At 50.4% G+C, this 23,593-nt stretch overlaps 1 protein-coding gene and 1 long non-coding RNA gene across 13 annotated transcripts in view; one reads left to right on the forward strand and one right to left on the reverse strand.

Moving 5' to 3' along the window:
• The window catches only part of WDR25 (WD repeat domain 25), a 139,386-nt gene that overhangs the window by 7,029 nt on the left and 108,764 nt on the right, over positions 1–23,593 (forward strand). The window lies entirely within an intron of this gene.
• LOC113601454 (uncharacterized) lies at positions 9,067–14,072 on the reverse strand. Its single transcript, XR_008299663.1, has 3 exons — positions 12,856–14,072; positions 11,841–12,047; positions 9,067–10,098 (listed from the first exon to the last, which is right to left on the reverse strand). It is a non-coding gene; the product is annotated as an uncharacterized LOC113601454 (long non-coding RNA).

Genomic DNA, 23,593 nt, shown 5'->3' on the forward strand with positions numbered 1-23,593 from the left:
GAGTGTGCCAGGTTCTGTGCACTGGGGATGTTCTGTCCCGTTCCCCGCCCCGCCCCCTGTGGGGGACGCCGTGTCAGCCAACCAGCTGTGACACCTCGTGACCAGAAGGGGGCGCAGTTGGCCCAGCTTGGGAAGCTGCTCAGGCGCCCGGGCCGAGGGACTGCGGTAGAAAAGCCTTGCTTGGGGTGATTCACTGAGACCTGGGTCCGGGCCGTTTGCTGTGGAACTGCCCTTGGCGGGGCCAGCGCGGTGGCCGTCATGGCTGCTGGAGTCAGCGTCTCTTCTTCCCCTCTTCTTCGTGTGGGTCTTGAAAAAGCAGGGCTTTTAAAAGCCGTACATGCAAATGGGCAGGCCAGGATCCTCTCTGCTTTAAGACATTTGACAGTGTTCAGTGACAGAGTTATTTGGCAAACTGATTTTGAGCAACTTGTTAGCGTGACGAATGTGTGGCAGGGGCTGGAGGAGCCGGCACGGGAAAACCGACTGGGGACCAGGTGCAGGCAGGGCTGGAACCCGAGAAGGGAGTCGTCTGTCGCGTGGAGCTGGTGTGCAGCCCCAGGCAGGATGGTGTTCTCCCCACCCCTAGTGTCGGGGCTGCGTGACGCGGTCGACCTTGGGGGCCCACGGGGTGGAGGGGGTGTGGATGCCGAGTGTCGAGTGGGAACGGGGCTGTGGGCGCAGGGGGGAGTCCTGGCTTCTTACGGCCCGGTCCCGGGTGGAGAGTGGACGGGAGGTGCAGTGGGAAAAGGGTTAGAAGAGGTGCTGTGACAGGGTACGCCCAGCTCTGTGCTCCCTTCCTAGGGTGCCTTTCGTCTTTCGGTTCATGTCTGCCAGAGTGCCTTCTTGAGCCCCCCCTGCATCAGGAAGGAGGGAAGAGCTTGGGGGCCGGGGTCACAGCACTTTGGTCTGAATCCTTCTGCCGCTGACTGACTCCGTGATCTTGGGCAAGTTACTTTTCCGAACCTCAGCCAACGTAATGCAAAGTGGAGACAAGATAATTCTGTGTGCCTCGCTGGCTTTTTGTGAAGAAAAGATGAACTCTGGACGTGAGCTCTGTGGGGCGGCGCCTGGCACATCATAGTAGGCACTTGCCGCGTGCTGCCGAGTTTGCCCCCCCCCCCCGGGAGTCTTGTCCCTTCCTTACCACGTCGTGGCATCTCTTTCTGCCTGTGTAGCCATGAACCAGATCTGCTACACCTCGTAGATTTTAAGCTTCTTGAACGTGGGAACCGTGCCAGACCCATTTATATATTATCTTTAGCACCTGGCACAAAGTTTTGTACATGTTAAGTGATCAGTGAAGACTGAAAACATTTTTCTTGGATTTTATTTCCAGCCTTTGGGGAAGGATTTTCTCTGAAGTGCATAGATTTTATTCGCCACTAGGGGGCACAGTAAGACTTAATATAAGCTCACTCAAGCTTCTAGAATGTGAAAGAATCCTTGATTCAAGGTAACATTTACTGAAATATGACTTCTTTTCTGATCAAGAGAAAAACAACACAATCCATCTGATTAATCTAAAGAGCGTGGAGTGCTACAGTTCCTTCGTCTCCTTAAAATGTAGCTTTGGAATTCATAAATTTCAATTGGGTACATTACAGTGGAAAGATACTTATTTTAATATGTTCTAAATGTTCTGTGAGCTGTAAAATATGCTTATATTGGTTTTGAAAAATTTACAGCTGGAGAAATTAAGTAAAATAAAACAATGACTCATAACTCCGCACTGATGCTCTGTTTTCTTTCCTGATGATCCCTTCCTGCCCTTGTATGTAGCATGCATCTGTTTCTCACAGTTGTAATCCCAGCACGGATACCCTTTTATATACTCTTTTCATTTCCCTGTGTCCTCATTTAGCTCGACACGTTTGAATACCCACCGCACGTAAAGGTAGAATTGAGACTTTGAAGCCCTTGGAAGAAGTACAGACATGGCCTGCTGCAGCCGAACACAGGCAGCCCCCACTGTCGGCCCCGTATGCGGAGCCCTCTGCTAGGCACCGGATGAATTCTCAAAGGCCCATGACATGTTTCCTGCTTACAGGGACCACCGTCCATGCATCGAAATCCTGGAGTTCTGAAGCACAGAAGGATTTTAAGTAAAATGTATGAATTAGGTGTTCGTTTGTTTTACAAAATGGTTTGCTTTAGGAATTCTTTCGATAACAGGCTTCCCTATGATAGTTAAACCTTTCCATTTCGGATCACAAACGTAATGAAAGCTTATTGTGAAAAACTTTGAAGGTGCAGAGAACATGAGGAGCGAAGGCAAACACAGCAACCGTGGCTGATCCTAACCCCGAGCTGGCGCCTCATTGGCACTGGGGGCCTCTCCTGGTCTGGACCCCCACATTCCCGTGGGTTTACAGAGCTGGGCTCACTGCACACTATGTGCCGGTTTGATTCTGCCCCCGCCCACCACCATCCTTTGTGCTGTTTGTAAGGGGCATTGTCCTGCCTTATTCAAAACTTTCCCCAAATGTATTTTCAGGACTGTCTCCGATCCCAGACTTTGCTTTGTCATATCTGCGTTGTTTTCCATCATGACTTGCTTTAGTTTTTGAAATGGTCAATACTGCCGTGAACATGGCTATACACAGGTGTCGTCTTTTCTGCTGCCTTAATGTAGTTAAGATGGGCTTTGATTTATACCCAGGCTTGCACTAATTAATAAGGGCTTTGCGTGTGGTGAGCAGAGCCTGAATAGATGGGCAAACCTTGGGCACTATTGATTGTTACAAGAGACTCCTGGGTTCCTGTTCCCTATCTGGTGCTTGGTAGCTGGGTGACTTTGGGAAAAATCACCTTGCCTCTCTGATTCCCCCATTTTCTCACTGGTAAATGGGTAGAATGGCTGCTGGTTAGGGTTGTTGCTATGTAGAAGAGATGAGGAGATACAGCTCGGTGCCTAGCATATGGGAGGGGCTGAAGAAACAGTTTCCTGACTCCCCTGGTCCTTTATTGATCAATTAGGGAAAAAAGAAAAAGAAAAAAGAAAAAAGATGAGTCACTCAGAATTCTCCAACTTAATGTAACTCTTGCGTTTGTGAATCTTTTAATGGTCTGTCTATAGATACATGTTTTTCCAAGCGTTTCAATGTCAGTACTCCTGAGACAGATACTTTTTTTTTTTTTTCAACGTTTATTTATTTTTGGGACAGAGAGAGACAGAGCATGAATGGGGGAGGGGCAGAGAGAGAGGGAGACACAGAATCGGAAACAGGCACCAGGCTCTGAGCCATCAGCCCAGAGCCTGACGCGGGGGTCGAACTCCCAGACTGCGAGATCGTGACCCGGCTGAAGTCGACGCTTAACCGACTGCGCCACCCAGGCGCCCCGAGACAGATACTTTTAAAACTCAAAAAGTTTTTGGGTTTGTTTGTACCAAGTTGTTTACCTCCTCCCTTTTCTTTAAAAAATTTTTTTTTAAATGTTTTATTTATTTTTGAGTCAGAGAGACACAGAGCATGAGCAGGGGAGGGGCAGAGAGTAGAGGGAGACGCAGGATCTGAAGCAGGCTCCAGGCTCCCAGCTGTCAGCACAGAGCCGACGTGGGGCTTGAACCCGCAAACCGTGACATCATGACCTGAGCCGAAGTCAGATGTTTAACCGACTAAACCACCCAGGCGCCCTGTACCTACTCCCTTTTCTTGAACTGCACATTTGGAAAGCATATACCGGAGGGCTGGCTCCGTGTCTCTGAACTGATCACGTTTAAAATGTGATCGAAGAAAGTGAATCGGGCAGCAGTCTGCCCGCTCTCGGAGCGTGTTGTGTCTGGGCGTCCAGCAGCACTGGGAGGAGTGGTTTCACACCTGAAGAGGCCCAGGAGTGAGTCTGGGGGCAAGGAGGAGGCACCCACCGAGGTCGGCACCAGGCTCAGATGGGTCTCAGGCCCCCTTCCCGTATGCGTGTGAAGGAAAGGATTTTGTTCTGGAGGCTGAAGGCTCAGGTTGGGGTCTCACTGTGCTGCTCGCCAGCTCTGTGGCCTCTGGCAGTGAGTGCCATTGAGGGGCCGGAGGGAGCTCACCATCCCTGAGTTCTCGTCATCTGCTAGGAACGGTTCCCGACTCTCCAGCTCCTCTTCGCACAGGCCTATGAAGCAAGGGCTGGTCTTACTCCCACTTTCCAGACAAGGGAGCTGAGGCCCAGAGAGGTTAAGGGATTTGTCCGTGGTCGCACAGCTGGCAAAGTGTAGAAACAACATGGGAAGCTGTCAGAGCAAAAGCACTCTGAGTCTTTTGCCTCTGAGAAGAAAGGATGGGAAGGCATAGCCCCTTGTCCACGTGGTGCCCAGGCTCTGTCCCAGCTTGAAAGTCTTGTGGTTCTGTTAAGGGACATAAGAAGAGATGATTTCCACAGTGGTTTGGATTTGCATTTTTATGTATTACAGGATCCCGTTGATTTATCATTGTTAGCGGATCTGATTATATTAGGGTATCTTAGATGTGCTTTGTAGAAAGTAATACATCTCAGACTCAAAGACAAGGAATTTATGGATTCAAGTGCCAGAGTGAAGGTTTATTTCAGTTTTGAAAGAATTATTCTTGATGGATTTTACAAAATGAGGTGGGGAAATGATTTGATGTGCAGAGTGAGGAGTCGTGGGGCATTATGCAGATGATTGGCAATTTATTCCAAGCACGAGGCAAATCTATTGGAAATGAGAGCCGCACAGCTGGGGAGGAGGGTTGGGCTGTGGTGGTGGGCGTTTGGTATTTGGGGAGTGAATGATTAACAGTGCACTGAGGGTAATTAGGCGAAGGCGAGGAGAGAATGGGTGGTGCGTGTGCGTGCGCGTGTGTATGTGTGCAGAGCTCATCTGGGTCCGTCTTCGTTTGACAGGGGCCCAGAGAGGGGAACACACTGGTCCCGGGGCACACAGTGAGGTCAGGTGGTCATGTGGACTTGGAGCCTCGTGTAGGAAGTGTTCCGATGCTTCTCTCTCTGGACACCGTTTGCTCCTCTCCCTTCCCACCTTTTGTGTATTTTCGGTCCTGGGGAAAGTTCATGATCATCTCAGTCGTCCCAGAGGTGGGAGTGAGGGCCTCAGGCTGGCCGACAGCGGGGCTGCCGAGCCTCTGGGAATTGCTGTGAGATCCTGAGCTGGAACCTTCTCTTCGTGGGAAGTGAAGGTTGTTGTGTTTTTTTTTTTTTTTTTTTGACACTCCTCTCCCCCATATGAAAGCTGCAACGTTTCCGAGGCCAACACATGAGACATTTCCCACTTTCCGTTTGTGTGCCAGAAGGGCCTTGCAAGCTTTCTCCTTGCAGAAAAAAACCCTGGGTTGCAGGAGGAATAAGCAAAGGAGACTGTGGCAGAACCCAAACTGTGTTGTCTGCTCTTTGAAAACTTCATTCCGTTGAACTTTAACAGTTCACTGTACCCGGGGCAGGGCCGTGTGCCTGCCAGATGCTGACAGGGAGAAAACAGTGCCGTGTGAAGGTGCAGACTCTGTCCTCAGGGAACCAGCCTCATCCAGTCTCATCCGGTGTCATTAAGGGAAGAATAGAGCAATTTGGGAAAATGCTTTTAATGTAATTGAAAAATGCAGATTGCAAAATTGGCCCGGTTAGGAATTGAGACAGTCTAGTAAATTATTTCTTGCTGCTTTTAAAACCTGGACACAGAAGACTCTTAAAGGCACCCATCTAGTGCCCAGTGATGGCTTTGTCCTCTTGATTAAAAAAAAAAAAAAAAGTTATTTTAGATTGAACTTAGTTTTATCGTAAAAGTAGTCAAGTTTTGGGAAAAAATCCAAAAAAAGTAGAAATGAAAAATGTAATTGTAGGTCCTCCACTCAAGCATAACAACTGTGAATGTTTTGTAAGCAGCTTTTCCTTTCAGTATTTTTTTCCCATGAGCATCGGCTGGTTTTAATTATACTGTAGGTACTTTGTTTTTGTAAGCAGCATTTAAAAATTACGTGACGGTTATTCCCCCCCCCTGCAAACTGCTAGTATTTTTACCCCTTAAAAGGAGGGGTGGATAAATCAGTCCAGCCTCCCAGCCTTTCCTCTCAGCTTCTGCTGTCTCTGCTTAGGCATCTCTTCCAGACGGAGACCCCCGAATGGGGGCAGTGGGGTGGGGTGCAGGGGCGAGGGCACCGGGGTATGGTCAGAAGTACATGTGAGGGAGGCCAGTGGTGTCAGCCCAGGACCCCGGAAGCCTGCCTTCACACAGCCTCCCTCCAGCAGGCTTCCTCAGGTTTCTCGACGGGACAAGATCAAAGAGAACATGCCTCAAGTCCCTCCCCACGTGCTGTGACCCAGGCTGAAAAGCAGGAGGACCAGATGGCCGTAGGCACCTGGCAACAAAGTGGCCCTGGCTGGGGCTCCTGGTGCTGCTTTCAGGCCCGTCTTCCCTCACTCGGGGTGAGGCATCAGGGACCCCCCCCCCACCCCCGCCATGGAACTTGGGCCACAGAGAGACGGCAGTACCCCTGGGCTGCCTGTCAAGGGCTTCAACCTGGGGACTCTGATTATTTGGGTGGTCTGGGTGTCCCTGGATGTATAGAGCTTCTACTAGCTTTCTTTTCTTTCTAGTTTTTGATCTCTCTGCCTTTTTCTGTTTTGTTTTTCTGGGAGATTTCCTCTACCTTCTCTTTCAATCCTTTTTTTTTTCCTTTTTGTATTTCTGCTGTCATATACTTAAACTGTTTTTTTACTGAAGTATAACTTATATTCAGGAAAGTGTTCTATTCTGATCTATCATATTTTTACATTCCGAGAGCTGTTTCTCGTTTTCTGAATGTTCCTTTTTTTAAAGAAGATGTCATTTTTTTTTTTTTATTGCATATTTGCAAGGTCTTTTCTTAGCTCTTGGAGTTCTTTGAAAGTTTTGCTGTGTTTTCGAAAATGTTTCTGCCCCTTGTCACCTCCTTTTCTCTTTTGTTTTGGTGTCTGTGTTTCATGTGCGGGACATTCTGCTGCTCATTCCTGTTCAGGAAGGAGGCCCGGAAACACTGATCTGACCAGAGGCTCGGTTTGTGTGCGTGTGTGTGTGCACGCACACGCACACGCACACTCACGTGGATGGGGCCTGTCCACAGGGAGGTTGCTGCAGGGTGATGAGCCGGCCGGTGCTTAGGACAGGACCCCCACGTGGGAACCCCTCTAGGTGTTTTGAGTAGCCTGGTCAGTATCCCAGACGTGACTCTTCACGCCCCCGGCTACCCCCGTTCCAGCACCTGAGCGGGAAGAGGGCTGGGGTCTCTGTGCGTGCTGTGCAGACGTCCTGCTGTCTGTGGTGGCTTCCGGCTGCCTTTTCCACTCCTGTCTCACGCACACCTTTTCCTCCGAGTGCACGGATCTACTTTGTTCTTTTTAGTGGCTACATGGCCTTCCGTTTGTGACACACGCCATCATTTATGTGTAAATGTGACCGTGTCTTCTTCCCCTTGACAGCGGTGGAATTATTAACTTTTTTAAACGTTCACTAATCGGGCGGTGTCTTGTGTGAGAACCAAACGAATCCATTTACGTGCAGCTCCTTCAGAAGCGAGCCGGCACCTAGTTAATGCTAAATATTGTCTGTGGCCCTGGGTCTTGTCCATCAATCTCCTGCAGTCGTAGTATTTCTCTTATCTGTCAGTTTACCTAGAACAGTATTGACCTGTCATCATATCCATACCCCCTACGGTGTGTTGTTTGATTTTGGGTTTTGGTGTTTCATTATTATTATTATCATTATTTACAGAGAAAACCTGACTTTTTTTTGTGGTCAAGTCCACGGACCTTTCCCTTTGTAATTGTCCTGTGGTTTTAGAGCGTGGCATGTCTTCCCCCATCATCTCGAGATCTGATAAATAGTCACCTATATTTGACCTTCATCTAGCAGGGATTAGCTTGAGCCAGTTTCAATTCTCGTCATCTCTTCCAGGCTTTCTGTGGGTCCGGGGCAGGCAGTGCCCGCCGTGATGAATGTGTGCTCAGTGCCAGGGATCGATTGGTATATTAAGAAGCAGCCCTGCTTTGTGACGCTCCCCCACGCTGATGCTGGCTACTAATGATTTAAAACGACCTTCTTCCCATCCAGCTTATTCCGCAGGGCACGGGTGCACCATGGCCGCCCCAACCTTTCCTCAAAAATGAAATGTTGTTTTTGACCATGAAAGAAATACATGTATGCTATGGAAAAAACAGGAAGGTATAAAGGAAAAAATTGTCCATTATCTCCGCACCCAGAGGCAACGACTGTAGACTTTTGGTGTATTTCCATCCAGTCTTTGAAAATAAAAGGCAACGTGGTTGAGTTCCAACTATCCGTGTAATTTTAAAGCCTTCTTTCCCCCCACGTACTGCTGCAGCCAGGTTTTAATGCCATGACTCATTGTGGTGGTTTCCAGTGTGGTCTGTGAGCCCCTCGGGGGTCTTCGGGGTCCTTTCATGGGGTCCAGGGGCGTGAAAATTGTTTTCGTAATAGCACCTAGAAGTTGTTTGCCGTTTCCACTCTCGCCCTCTCATGAGCGTACATGGAGTTTTCCAGAGGCTACGGGACGTGTGCTGTTACAATAGATTAAATACGGAAGCGGCTCTGCGAGCCCAGCTGTCTTGTATTAAGCCAGCCATTAAGGAGATTGCAGAAACGTCAAGAGTGCCTTCTCACTGAATTTTGTTTTTTGTCTTGGAAAATATAATTATCTTTCATAAAACATGTTATTTATGTTGACCTGTAATGGGCTTCCTAGCGTCACGTTTACATAAGTTAATATTTTTAAGTGTTCTCAGTTTTGATTTCAAATATGCTAAACACAGATGGAAAATAACCCTCATAAACAGCAGCGTTTTGGAGTCCCCGCTAACTTTAGAGAGTGTAAAACGGTCCAAGCAGACGCCTTGAATAGCACGGTTTTGTCTGCGTCTGTAATTTCGTTTTAGGTGGCTGTACATATTGCTAATAACGGTGTCCTGCCGCGGCTCTGGGGGATGTGCGTCGCTGCCTCCTCCTGCTTGGTTAGATTTACAAACGGTGTGACCAAGACACGGTCCAGGAGGCCCCTAGCCTCCCTTGCCTCCCCGCCCCTTCCCTCTGCCTCCCTCCTCCCCTCCGTGAAGGTGATTTGGCAGCATTCCAAAACGGCGGCGGTGAGTCTCCCAGTTCCAACATACACCTCAATTGTGATTATCCTTTTAACACGCTCCCACCAATTTCTGGTCTGCACGGCCTTGTGTTTCTCACAGAGCGCGCACACACTTTTGCAGCCTGCTTCTCCCACGTCACGTTCTCTCCCAGCCTCTCCCGCCGCAGCGCCACCAGCCGCCTCTGTGTCTTTGCAGGGCCGTCAATTTGTGCTGGTTCCATGATGCTCTATCGAGTTGATTAACTGTAATTTACTTAGCCGTCCTTGGACACTTAGGTGGTTTCTAATTTTTGCTATTATAGATAATGGTGAAGTGGTTATCTTCATGCATGAAATCCTTTTCTGTTGGATTATTTCTTTCGGATTCATTCCCAGAAGTAGGACTGCTGGGTCAAAGGCTCGTATGTTTTCACGGGTCCAGATACGTCTCCCGTCAGATTGCTTTCCAAAAGGATTATGCCAATTTGCACTGCCACTGCAAAGCCTGCGTGATAACCAACTATTCTGCTTAACTATCATGCCTAGAATTTTCCCTTGGAGCCCCGAAGGGGCAAAGGCCCTTCTCTAAGTGAATGTGATCTATAATTATTTAGACTAACACCAAAATTGCTTTCAGAACATTTTTAACCTGCTGAGTTTAGAATTCTAATTCGCATACAAGCCAGCATTAACAGTATCACAAGGAGCAATTTCTCTCCCTGCTCACAGTGTGTTTACACAGCCCGACAACTGCGGGGAAAACTGAAGAGCTTTTATAAACACAAGTGGTCTCTTTCTGAACTAGTTGAAGTGTTATTTTGAAAGGTACAGAAACACAAATTAAAACACATTTTCATTGTAACCTTTGGTTAGAAAAGTTGTTTGTTTTCGTCCTGGTCTCTTTGCATGTTCTTTGCTCTCATTTAAGTGTGTTTGAAATGTCCTGGCTCCTTGGAGTCTTGCCATGATGCCGTCAGCCTGGTGACAGGGACAGGCGGGGGAACACGGTGGCTGTCCTCAGGTGCCGGTGGGGCTGCGGTAGGAAGAGGAATGGGTTGTACTCTGGTTCGTTCCTAGCGCAAAAGCAGGACTAATGGTGGAGACTGCGGGGGAAGAGGTTGGCGTCGTGTGAGGAAGAACTTTCCAGAACTCAGGACTGGTCCCCCTGGGGAGCGGATTCCTTGGGAAGGGGTGAGGATGGAAGGGTTCAGCGCAGGTGGGAGCCCACGTTGCCCGTGGGCCGGGAAGTAGATGCAAGCAGGGGTCAGGGACTCTAAGGGCCCTCCTGGGATGATGTGCGCCCTGGCGGCTGTTTGCTGCCCCGGACAGAGCCCCGAGCCCGGCCCGGAATTCGGGGGCTGGAGCCTGACCCGGTGCCACGCTCGGTGCGCCGTGGGCACTCGGATGAGGTAGGCACGTCGCCTCCCTGAGCTCTCTGGGCTTTCCACGTTCTCATCTGTGAAATAATTACCTCACAGGGCTGAAGGGATCAGACGAGGTTAGACGTGTGAAGCCACCGTGTAGACCATAAAAGCCCTTACAGATGGAAGGTGTTATCAAGAACTTCAAGCCAGGGTTTATTCTATAATTGCCTCCTAGGCCAAGTTCTTAAGCACGGGAGGCTTGCAATGCAGTGTGCCTCCGGTAACCTTGATTCGTTGACAAGTGATCTGGTGCACGCCCTGGACGTCAGCAGGCCCGTCAAGGAACTTGGGCTCTTCGAGATGTGGCTTCCTGTTTTGCGGCTTCGCAGTGTGATGTTGCCTCCTGGTGGCTGGGACGGTAGACTTGGACTGCTGTGTGGCCAGCGAATCCTTCAGGCCTTGTGTTAGGCTGTGTGTGTGTGTGTGTGTGTGTGTGTGTGTGTGCGCGCGCGCGCGCGCGAGCGAGCGGTGAGGGCCCCAGAGATCAGGTGCCACAGAGTTGTGAGAGAGATGGCCCTTGGAGTCTGTGCCAGGAGACTTGGTGTCTCTGCTTCTGTCTTCATTTTGTCGTCCGTTGGTCCAGTCATTGATGAAATGCTGGGCTGTGTACAGGCTCTGGGCTCAGAGGGCACCGGCCATACCCTTGCTGGCAAGAAAGCTAACGGGGGCCAGGCGTGGAAACAGACCAGGGCGTAAAAATGTGACAGGCCCTCCAGGGGCCATCTGTGATGGGTCTGGGCACGCAGTGGGGAGTAGGGTGGGTCTCTTGGGGTCAGGGCACAAGGGGAAGGGGAAGGTTGAGCTGGCTCTCGGAAGGTGAGGAGTTGAGTAGCCAGCTGGGTGGGGAGGCTAGCCCTGTGCTGCATGACGGCCATGCTGCAGGGAGGGTCCCGTGCCGGCAGGTCTGGGCAGTGTTGGTGTCCACTGAAGGGAGCCAGGCTGGTCCTGTTGTGGGCTGTAGGCCTGCACAGTCGGGGGCCACGCCAGGGCTTTGTGCCTCATTTACTCACAGCAGGGGCACAGGACAGTCCCCCTGTGGGCCTGAGCCCCGGCCCCTTCCTTCTGACTGTGGCTCTGTGTAAGTTACAGAAGTCTTGGGACCTTTGTTTCTGCATCAGTAAGTGGGGGTAATGATAGCATCCACCTCACTTGTCTGAGGTTTAAAGAAGGAAAATCGTGGGGAACTCTTTGGAGGGTACTAGGCACGTAGCGAGCCCTTCATCATGTAAGCTGACAGCAGCAGTGGCAGTGGCCTCCTCGTGCCCGGTTTACAGACGAGAAAAACTGAGTACCAGAGAGGAACGTTGAGGGACATGTAGCTCCTGAACACAGAGCTGGTGTTTGAACTCACTGTTTTCTGCCTCTGTGTTCTGGGGCGGTTCTGTGTCAGCTTCCTGCTTGGGAGTTCCGGAAGGTAGTCATGTGAATGTGGGCAAGGTCGTTAATCTTTTGGAGTCTTAATTAGTTCACCTACAAAATGGGAAGAACTCCAATATAAGTTCCACGATGCAGGGACGTTGTTCTCCTGATTGTTGTATCTCGAGTTCCTGGAGGAGAGCTGAACACATAGTAGGTGCTTAAAAACACTTGTGCATGAATGAATAACCCCTACTCAGTCTACCATACTCCTGTGGGCCTCCGTGAACCTCAGGCTATGGGCAGTCTCGGGGCTGGTCTTGCCTGCGTGCCGTGGCCCTTCCCTTGCGGGAAGCATCCCTGGGTGGTGTTGGGGGGGGGGTGGCAGGCTTTGGAGGGGGGCTTTGAGGACTGTAGCCGGGAGCTAAATCAAAGTGGTGATTACTCCCAGTCTGCTGAACTGCGTGCGTTTATACTCCCAGGTAATGGGCTTGGTCGCTCCTTGCAGCTCATGTGTTTGTTTATTGTTTATTTATAAATCATAAATCCAGAAAGGATTTGAGGAGGCCTACAATAAAAGATGCGAATACAGTAAAGCTGTTAAAACAAAACAGACCACGGAAAGCCACCCTGAAAAGAGAAGGAGACACATCAGTCAAGATCAGAGCTGACCACGTGTCAGGGCTGGCGCCTCCCATCTCGCCCTGCACACTCTCGCAGCTCTGGGGCAGGGGTGAAGGGAATGAAGCCGGCACGAGTGGCTCTGTGTGGGGACATGGGCCAGCTGGACGGTGCTCAGAGGAAGGCGGCTTCCTTCAGGGCTTCAGAGCCCGGGATGAGCTCTGAGGGTCAGAGGGGAGGCCGGGGCGGGGTAGGGGGAGTGCATTTCTTTAGAAGCCAGCCTGGGGGGCAGTGAGGTGCAGCCAGGGCTGTGGGCCCCTGGACCCCACTGCCTGGCCGCTTTTCTGCAGTTCAGATTTTCTCCTGCCAAACGGCGACAGTAAACTTACCCAGCTCAAAGAGTCCGAAGAGCCCTTGTAAGGATCACACGCGGCAGTGTTTGACCTGTGGGACCCGGCACTTGGAAGGTGCAGTTGTGAATCTGCCCTGTATGGGCTGTGGTTCCTGCGGTGAATGTCGTCCTGGGCGGAGGGCTTGGCTCCTTCACTTGGGCTTCCACGTTCGGAGGAGGGGCGCTGGATGGGGGGACAGGATGGCATGTCCCCGCATTGCCCTCGGCTCGGTCCATACTGACGCCGTCCACACTGAGCGTGGACTGTTCATCATTGCTTAAAAACACTTGCGAAGTTCGAGGCGAAGGGAACATACTTTTTAATTACTTCCCTACTTGTCTCTGGCACTGCTGTTGTCAAGGAGACCAAAACCTTGGAAAAGCTTTTCAGCCTCCCGGTCGGAAGAGGATACTTGCACAGCGCTTATGTCTGTGGAAATGGACCTGTCGTTCTGTAACAAAATCTGCTCTTGAAAGGACTGGCTTCCTTCACTTCTTACGGATAGAACCTTTTGGCCTTTTAACACAAGATGCAAGGTTGTTATCAGTATTTTCTCTCTGAAAAGAACTGCCTGCATTCTTGCCCCATAGTATTTCATTCATTCGGCATCTGATGCAAGAGTTGGGTGCTGGGGATGGGGTGGGGTACAGAGATGAGTAGGGTGTCTCACCCTTCCTTGAAAGACTCTGGGACTCTGGGAAGAAGGAGCAGGTAGACAAATACACTGTAGCATCATACCTGCTCTGGTGGAGTGGAGGATGAAATGCTACGGGGCGCAAAGGACAGCCCCAGCGAGGGGCAGCTCCAGCGAGAGTCACAGGGAGTCTCGGGGGATGGGTAGAAATAGTTCAGTAGCAAGGAAATGGAAGAGCATTTTGGGTAGAGGGAACAGACTAGGTGAAGGCTGGAGGGTGTGGAGGAATGTGCTGCCAGCAGCCGACCGCAAGGCAGTTAGGTGAGGTGCTGGGTTGGACACGTAAAACAAGGGAGCAAGACTGGAGGAGACTTGGGAGGCGGGAAATCGGGAGTGTGGAGTGTGACGGGGTCGTATCTGTTTTTGCACAGGTGCGCAGGGCCCTTGCTCCGTGATGCTCCGTGATGCGTGGAGGCTCGTCTCCTTGTGGCTTCACTTCACACGGAAGGGACACTGCTAACACGCTTTGAATGTAGCATTGCACTTCTTTAGGATAGTTAAGCCCTGTCGAGGGCATTGGTTTTCTATGAGAAAGAAATAAGTCATTGTTAGAAAAACAGGCGTCTTGCTTTTAGGCAGCCCTTGTTATTTTCCTTTTAAAACTTTGGAAAATAATTGTAGGCGTACAGAAGGGTTGTAAAATTCAGAGAGTTTCTGTATATTTGTCACTCCCCTTCCCCTCCATCTTACATAACCCTGGTACGTTTGTCAAAACTAAGAAATCAGTGTCAGTGTAACTGTCAACTGTAGAGTTTTTCAGATTTCACCAGTTTCCCCACTAATGTCCCTTTTCTCTTTCAGGATCCAACCCAGGGTCTAACTTTGCGTTTAGGGCTCTTGTTACTTTTGTTGTTAATGGTTTTGGGTTGGGGTGAGGGGCAGGGGCAGGGAGCCGACTGAATCTCTGCCCCGCTGAATCCCGAGCAAGGCCCGCAGAGGCTTTTCACCTCAGTGAGGCTCACTGTGCTCCCTTCCCACGGGCCAGTGGTGCTCTAGTGATCACAGATCTCCATGCCTGCTCGTTTTCTTCCTGTTTTCCTTCCAGATTGAAGCCAGCCAGACCTGTGGGCTCATGTTGACCTTAGTGAGGGCTTAGTGAGTGACCTTAGTGTGTGTTAAGGCACTGACTGGGAGTGACATGTGACATTTAGTGAAGGAAATGAGAACATTCTTTGAGTGCAGGTAGACGCACAGCCTCAGACAGAAGTCCCTACTTTCCTTTGGTCCCCTGTGTCACACTCCTCCCTGCCTCTCCCTCTCTCCTCCTTTCTTTACCTTTTCTATCCTGCCTTCTCTGGCCTTCCACTGCGCACCCCCCACCCCCCGCTCTTCCCCCTTTCCCTCCCCGCTTCACCACCCCCCCCCCCCCCCACCTTGTGCAGCTTCATGCCCTTCCTCCTTTCGTTTCCCCGAGACAGGCCAGTGAAGCTGTTGCCACGGAAACAAGCCCAGCAGAAGCTCTGCTCTGCTTTCTGGATGCTTCTAATGATGGTGACGCAGATACTGTTGAGTTCTAGAATCAGCTAAGCCCTAGCCTGTGGCCTCTGGAGTCCCTTCATTTTCCAAAGGCCAGACTGGTGCCCCAGCTCATAATTCTGTCCAGTAGATGGTCATTTTTGATTTGGAAACTTCAAAATTTGAGTAATCCATTTTCCTGTTGCTCCAGAGGACCGGTTGCAACCACTATGAAAAATATTCAGCTGACTTTACTTATATTAGCAGAGGGAGAGCACTGCACAGCGGAAGGTGCTGGTGCCGTGGGTTCCGCGAGTAACTAAAGTTTCAGGTGGGAGGTGGGTCTACACATTTGCTCAGTTCTAGGGATGGATGACTGATTGCTTTTCAGGGATGTTGGGGGACAGAGCAAATAGAATCGGGGCCTTAGAAAATCTTCAGATACTGAGTTTCACTCAACAAATGTTCGGGGAGGACTTGCGGGTCCCAGCCCAGGGAGGGGTCCGTCCTGGAGCCACAGGGCTCTGTGTGTGTGTGTGTGTGTGTGTGTGTGTGTGTGTGTGTGTGTGTATCGGGCAGCCTGTGTGTGTGTGTGTGTGTGTGTGTGTGTGTGTGTGTGTGTGTGTCGGGCAGCCTGTGCTTTACCAGAGTAGCTGACACTCCCTGACGTTTGTCAGAGTGATCAGTGAGCCCGGTTCTTCGGCACAACTGCGTGCCCGCATGTGAAGTAGGCTTTCTGGGCCCCTTGGAGAGCTCTTGGCTTCTGGACCCTCGTGGAGCCGGTTTATGGCGGCAGCAGCCCTGTTCCTTTCTGTTTGTTCAGGGTTTGACTTAGGTTCGGCTTGTTGGCATTAGCTCGGATTTGGAATCTTGCCATTCAGCCAACACCAGCTAATAGCCCAGCGGGGAAGAGTTAGTTCGTGGATTATGTTTAAGTTAGTACTTATTCCCAAAGGTAACTTTGCTTAATAAAAACCTTAAGCCTTTATTACTGTGCTTATGGGTATCCTGGCTCCAGGGTGTGAAAATAAGACTTATAAAATCCAACCGTTATTTGTGGAAATGCAAAAACATTTTCATTAATAGAGGGTGTGATAAAAAGCAAAGGCTCGTTCTGTCTGTGCCTAAATGGTCTTTCTGCACTTGGGTCTTTTTATTTTCATACTCATTTCGGGCTTATTTAAGTATCGCCCGTTCAGTAGTGAATTTTAAAGGAAGGAAGCTTTGGTGTGTGAATAACTTCACCACTACCCACAATGTTTCCAGTCAGTTGCTGTGACTTAAGTTGATAATGGACCCCACACAGCAGTCACTAATGGATGATAATCTGGAGTGTTTTTGTTATTGTTGTTTTTATTTTAGAAGAAAGGTTTGAAATTAGCATAGTAAATCTCTGTGGGATCTTTGCAAATAAAAGAATATTCACGTTAAAAACAACTTTCAGGAAAGATGTATGGTAATGAATAAAACATCAGTGAGTGAAAATAAGCGTGTTTAATTATTCAAGTAGAAGTAGTAATTTAAACTAATTATTGCTTGCGGATTTCATAATTCAGTTTTTGTCTCGCAGTAATATTTCCTCTGGGCCTCCGGGGCGCGTCGGCGGCTTGCTGGAGCAGGCGGGGCCTCTCCCCGGCCCCCGGCGGCCGGCCGAGGCCTCTGCTGCACGGAGCTGCCTCTGCCGGGCCTCCTTGGTGGCCTCAGTCCCTCCTGGATCCCCCCCGGGTGCCACCTAATTAAGCATTTCCTTGCTTATCACCTCTGGTGGCTTCAGGAGTCTCAGACCAGGCCAGCACACACGAGTTCTCCGTGTCCTGGGGGCGGGACCCCTCCCTTCCCCCCCATTGTCTTCAGCTTCCCTGTCCCTTCCACAGCTCTGGCAGAAGTGACCCTGAGCCCACGTCCCCACGTCCCCATTTCTCCAGGATGCAAATCCTTGTCCATCTGGGCTGCCTCCAGTTCTGTCTCCTCTGGGTGCCCCCCTCCCCCCTCCCCCCCCCCAACCTCCCTGCTCCAGAATCAATCACTTCTTTCTCCCCATAGCTTTGTACTGGCAAGTTCTTGTGGTCCTTTTAAAAAACGTCTGTGTTGGTTTTAATTTTTTCTTGGTTGGATCCTAAAAGAAAAACTGTCCATGTAGAGGAACTGAAAAGTACTAGAGATTTTAAGAAGCAGGGGCATGGTGAGCCACCCCTAACTCACACTCCTGGTGGCTCTCTGCCCTCTTCTCTGGATGCCGGTGCCCACCCTTTCCCCCTGGAGTTCTGGGCTCTCATCTTAGTACACACTCCTGGGAGGGGCGCCCCTCATGCTCCTTGGTGCATCTTCCTGGGGTATGACTGGCATTGGTAGGCGGCGGTGAAGGAGTAGTTAAGTGCTGGACAGCACTTGTGCTCAATTGTGCGAGGCTTTTAAAACCCAATTTTGACTGCTCTTCTCATGACTGCCTGTGATGGCATTGGGCGGGGGGGGCGGGGGGGTACTGTCTGCCCCTCTCTCTACTGCACAGACGCTGCCTGGAACAGATCTTGGCAATTCAGGTGGAATTCTTATTCTACCCCCTCAGAAAGTAGAGGGAAAGCTTTCTATTTGTAACTTCTTCCCAAGTGCCCTCTGTCAAAAAGTAGTGACATCTGCTCTCCTGACATGTGATAGCCATTATTACCTCGGTATAATCACACTCCATTCCGTCGCATGCCCGAAAGCTTTCCATCCATCATGTCAGGAAAGACAACCTTTATTTAAGATATTTTTTTCCCCTTTCCTTTGTTATTACTTTTTTCTAAAAAAATAACCCTCTGACTTCACAGGCGTGATGTGGGCAAGTGAGTGACTCATTTCTTTGCGGGGTTATTACTGTGGACAGGGACAAGACAGGTGGGCCACAGGGGATGGAGAGAGCAATGAGCCGGCTGTCAGAGGCCAGGAGTCCACGTGTGTATCTGCCTTTCACCAGCTGAGACCCTGAGCAAGTGAGGTCAGCTCTGGCTTTGGTGTCTCATTTGGAAAACACAGAGGTTCTACTGTGATCTCCAAGGCCCTTTTATGCCGAGCGGTTTTGCGATCTCCAAACTGCCTTTAGCTAAATGAGGGAGAGGATTACAGGTGTCCCTCCCAAGTCTTCCTGCAGAGTTGCTGAATGAGTTTTCAGGATTTTGAATCGGTTTTCTCTCCACATGACCTCCGGAGGACATCATTAAGCAGGCAGAGAAGTTACTAAGACCTGTGATCACCATGGAGCAGAGCCTTGGGATGAAGTAAAATGCCAGGGGGATGAAACTTGGGCGGCCAGCATTTGGGGAGACCTACTGGGAGGATACCCTTATGTTGTGAGGTCCTTTCCTGTCTGAGGAATTGACAGCTGACACACATGTAGGAATTGACTACATGTGTGAACCTGTCTTGAGCAGCTCAGGGCTTCCATGCAAAAAGTGCCCAATGAATGGCTGTTGGGGTGAATTAAAATTTTCTTTGTAGATCCAATCTGGTCCCTCCTGTCTGATTGTAAGTTTCCTCAAGGGGGAAGAAGCCATTTTCCTTATTTCATCTGAAAACTTCTTTTAAAGAATAGAAGTACACAAATTTTGGTGCAAGATTAAAAGGAGACAAAAAGATGTACAGAGGAAAAATGTGTCTGAAAAATGGCTCTCCCTCCCCTCTATCCCATCTGCCACCAGGTCCCCTGCCCTGGTTCTGGAGGATCTGCTCCTCACTGATCTCGATTTCTTAGGGGACACTCAGCCCCCGTGCAGGAAACAAACCTGCTCGTTTGAATTAGAATGATCTGGCCGCCTTTCCTACCAAAGCGTGTATGGCCAAATACTGAGGGGGCAAATTGGAAGCAAAAGCCTTAGGAATTATTGGGATCGGTGGGACTTGTGGAAGGAGCAGGCTTGACATTGAGCTGCGGTTCTCTGTGGGGGGCCTAGGGAATGCCCTCAGGCTTTTCCCGCCGGTTCCTGGTGCAGTGGGGTGTCGTGCATAGTCAGCAGGACGGCAGCCCTGAGAGATTCCTGGAGCGTGGCATCGGCACGGTAACTCTCGCTTCCTCCCCCACGCTTAGAACTGAAGATGGAGAATGAATATGCATCATTCTGAAATAATGTAAAATCAATGTGGAGGTGTGATTCCATTAATAGATTAGTGATTAACTCAACTTTTTAGGGTCCCCTTTGTTGCCCACAGTGAAGCTGGCTGGAATGGAGCAGAATTAGAATGGCAAGCCTACTCTTGTAATTGAAACACATATAAAGTGTTTGGCCTTCAGACTTGCACTGAGATATTGAGATGGTTGCTGTGATCAATATTCCAGTTTGCTTGGCTGGCAGCTTCCAGGGAATGAGGATGGGTGATGGACCTAGGGAAGCACTGCCAAACGGAGCATTAAGTTAATTCCTGTTGGCCTGGCTTCTGGCTTGCCTGATGAAGTGCGCTGAGTAGAAGGGTGCTGTGCTGGTGTGAACTTTATCTGGTATCCCGAGAACTCAAGGTGGTCGGCTCCCTGGGATTGAATTTTGATAGCAATGACAACTCCCATTTGCTGAGATCCCACCATGTGCCCAGATCAGTACCTGGCATCATGTATACGGTGAATCCTCTGGAACCCCCTCAGATGTTGGTCACATGCCCACGCTGCAGTTGAGGGGGCTTGCAGGGCCCAGGAGCACCCGCTAGCAGACGGCAGAGCCGGGACAGGACTTCAGGACTGTTTGCTTCTGTTTGCTTCTAGAGCCCAAGTTCTTTCCGCTCTCCCGTGCTGCCCTGAGAGGGCAGATCGGATGTTTGGATTCTCCCAAGGTCGAGAGGCGCCAGCTCGATCAAAACATGGGGATCCAAGTTCAAAGCAGAGGGCAGAGTAGGGAGCCCTCATTCTCCATTTGATAGGTGTGTCCCATCACTGAGATCTGGAGTGATTGGGTTTGGATTGGCCACTTGGATTGTCCAGTATTGACTTATTGGTGTGGGCTTGAGAGAGGAGCATAAGGCAGGTGTGTTTCCTGTTCTGGGTATGGGACGGGATGTGGGATAATTCAGAGACATCCTAAGAAAGCGTTTGCCCTCTACCGAGTTTTCACTCTATGCTGGGGTCTCTATGTGGACAGCTCCACTTTCCACAAGTCACTTTTAGGCATTTTCTCTGCATTTTTCAGTTGAAACAATTGAGACGTAAGCTGATGGAGTCTGTATTTAGCGTGAAGAGCTGGGAGGTGAGTGGGGAAGGCCGTGTGGCAGCAGGGTGGCTGGCACCAGGTTCCTCCTGGGTGGCTTGCCCAGGGTCACACTGCTGCCAAGTGATAGACCTGGAATCCATGCCCCCAGCTTCATTAATTCCTGTCCCCGTGCCTCTCCAGAGCTGGCGCCTGCCATATGTGTGCAGCCCCGCGCCCCACGTTCTCTCCGTCCCCGGGGCTGCGTTCTTTAAGGTCGGGGCTGCAACTTCCTGTCCTCTCTGCTTTACACCGAGTGGTGCTGGATAGGCGTTTGTGTCGTGAGTGAGTGGACGAACGAATTCTTGAATGAATGGCACACGTGGGGACAGAGAAAGAAGGGCAGGCCCAGGGCAGCTGGACAGATGCGAAACATGAGTTAGAGCTGGCAGTAATCGGTAGAGGCCCCCTGCCGTCCTCATCCCCCTCTCTCTGCCTCGTGGGGATTCCCAGCTGCTCTCGGGCAGAGGGCGGCTGAGCAGGACCAGAGGTGCCGCGCGTGAGGACACTGACGTGTTGGCTCCTCCCTCGTGTAGAGTCAGCCAGTTAGCGGCAGCAGCTCCAGAACGGAGTGGGTTCTGCACGGAACACAAAGTTTGCTGAAGTCCTTCCAGGGGAAGAAGTCGGATGCCAGGCTGAGTAGGCAGTTAACACTGTGACAGTGACCGGAGAGTTTCTGAGAGATCAGGTGCTGATATATACGCGGCACAGAGACGTTTAATTTACATCGTGTCCTGTGTTCCAGAAAAGTTGCTTTCAGATTCTTATTGGAGTGCTCACATTTTTGGGGTAATTGTCCTCCTTTGACCTGAATAACCCCGTTTACTCTCAGATCCACATGCCTCTCGTAGTCCAGGAGGCAGCGAGGAAAAGCCTTTAATTCGAAGCCCTATAGCCATCTTCCCACCTCAGGTGAGATGGGATTGGAAAGTCAGTCTGGCCTGGGTAGGCTTGGCTGGCCTGCTGGTGGCGGCTGTCAGGTTCTGGATGGGGCTGGCGGTGGTGGGCAGGGGCGGAGGGATGCCTGTAGGCTCCTCCACTGCCTTCTTCAGGTGTCCTTTTGGAAGCTGGTGCATTCCCGGCGCAGCTGCTACAGGTGGCTGGTTGGTACACGTAAGCCAGAGAAACCCTTGAGGTCACATGCACCCTGGGAGCCTTGGCTGTTTTCTTTCTGCAAGCTTTGGAGGCAGCTTGCCCCTGAAGCATAAAATTCTTGAGAGCAGGAACCACGGTTTTGCACTTTAGGGCCCAAACAGGCTCCAATGCCTAGTTTCGCTAGATTGAGTCTAGGTGCCGGAGGTTGGAGTGGGGACTCTTCTCTGAGAGCTTGAGGTGCTCGCTGAGTGTCCAGACAGGTAAATCAAGATAGGCCTTGGGAAGGATGCTTGGCTGGTATTGGGCAGCACAGAGGACGAGAGCCAGACTTGACTGGGGTGGCAGAAGACACTGGAGTTGGCCCTGGGGGCGAGGGAAGGCGGGGCTGGGAGAGAGTCAGGGTAGGCTGAGCGCCCTGGGACCCCCGCACAGATGTTTGTACATCTGGCGGAGGGGAATGGGCTAGGGTAGAGAGTCATGGTAATGGCCCGGAGGGGAGGGGGATCAGGGCTTTGTGAGGCATGTGGGTGAATCTAGAGTGTTTGCTGTAGGAACTGAGAGCCTTGGAAAATTTGTGAACTGCTGGGTGTGGAATTGGAGGGAAAACCCCTGGGGAGGCCGCCCGTGATGCTTTGGTGATAGAAACTGGGCCCTTAGGATAGAGCAGATAGGGGTGGGGTTATGTTTGCCCGGACTTGACATAGTTTTGCCTCCACCCCTCTCCTTTTTTATAGACTCCCAAGATTTAAGTACAAATGCAGTTACACTTTGGGGGCTTAAAAATGCCTCCATTAATTGGAAACCCACTTTTACATATATTGAATCCCAGTATTTCTCAGCCCTGTGTGGTGGGTGTTAGGGTTGAAGAGACCTGTGATGGGAGAAGGTCAGGTTCTCTGTGGAAGATCCACAGCCCAGGCCCCCCACTCCCTCCATGCCATTCTTCCCCCATCCCCAGCGCTTCCCCCTAGTCTCTGAAGCCCAGGGTGAGCAGAGAGGGGGTGTGTGTATAAATATTATGAATATTTACGCAGGCCTGCATAGGACTCAGTGACGCAGCTGAGAGCCACAGAGCGTTTGGTGACTCATCAGACCTTTTCCAAACACTTGTGATATTTTGCTACTCTAAAGGGAGGAAAGTAATTAGCAGTTAACGCTGGTAGATGACGCTGGAAGAACACGCAAACCTTTCTGCTTGTCTGTTCTGTGCCTCGGGTGTTTTGTTTTGTTTTTTAAGCCATGTGAATTGTTTTCTTTTTAATAATGTTTGTTTTCTTCTGATTATTAAAATAATGTATGCTCATTGTGGAAAATACATAAGTGCATTAAATAGGAAATAAAATGCATGAATTATTTTTCCATTACAGTCTTATTAAGAACGTTTTGCTTCTGCAAAGGAAATTTGGAACACTAGACTTATTTTATTTGAGGGGCCTGTCGAGATAAGTCAGATCGGTGATTTGCAGCCTGTGTTTTGGGGGCTCCAAGGGCTCCATGGAGATTTTTGGGGGCTGCCCCTGGGGAGCATGAGCTGAGGGCCTCGAGACGCTATCCCTCCCCATCCTTCCCTCCTCCTCCCCGTCCCCCCACTCCACGTCCTGTCCCCCCCCCCCCCACCCCACCCCCATCCTCCCAGCTCCGTATTGTCTGTCTCACCCGGTTTCTTCACATGGCTGCCTTTGAGCGAATGGCTCCATGGCTTATCAGGTTGGGGACTCAGTGATCTGGACCCAGCCTGTAATTTTATCAGTGAGGAGTCTGGGGCCACTGGGAGATGTGCCTGGCCTAAGGTGACGTGGTGGCCTGGGGCCAGTCTTCCTGCTCTCTGATTCTGCATTGCCTTTTAGAATATGAATCAGTTAGAAATATTAGCAGTTAAACGTGAACGTCATCATTGCAAGCTATGTCACCATGCAGAGACCCCCAGGAAGCCCACCAGGGGTCCCTAAAGGGCATGCTTTTCAAGGAAGGGGAGACCTTCGAGCAGCTGGCGCTTGAAAAGATGAAAAGTAAAAGCCCCATCATTGCTGTTAGGCACACAAAGGAGGAGAAATTGCTCTGGGTGATCCCTGGTTGTATGAATAATGAGAAGAAATTAAGTAAAGGCCGTGTTTCCTGACACTGATGTATTAGAACATGGAGTAACTTTCTACAGGAAATTGGAACAGGAATCCCTTTAAATTGAATTTGAAGCTGCGAATAGCAAGCCTGCATTGGCCCTGTGTGTCCTAATGCAAGTTAAGTAAGCAGTTTCCTGGGTAAGAGTTAAGTACTTTAGGGATAC

The sequence above is a fragment of the Acinonyx jubatus genome, chromosome B3 (assembly GCF_027475565.1).
Source record: "Acinonyx jubatus isolate Ajub_Pintada_27869175 chromosome B3, VMU_Ajub_asm_v1.0, whole genome shotgun sequence".
In the NCBI taxonomy this organism is placed as follows: domain Eukaryota; kingdom Metazoa; phylum Chordata; class Mammalia; order Carnivora; family Felidae; genus Acinonyx; species Acinonyx jubatus.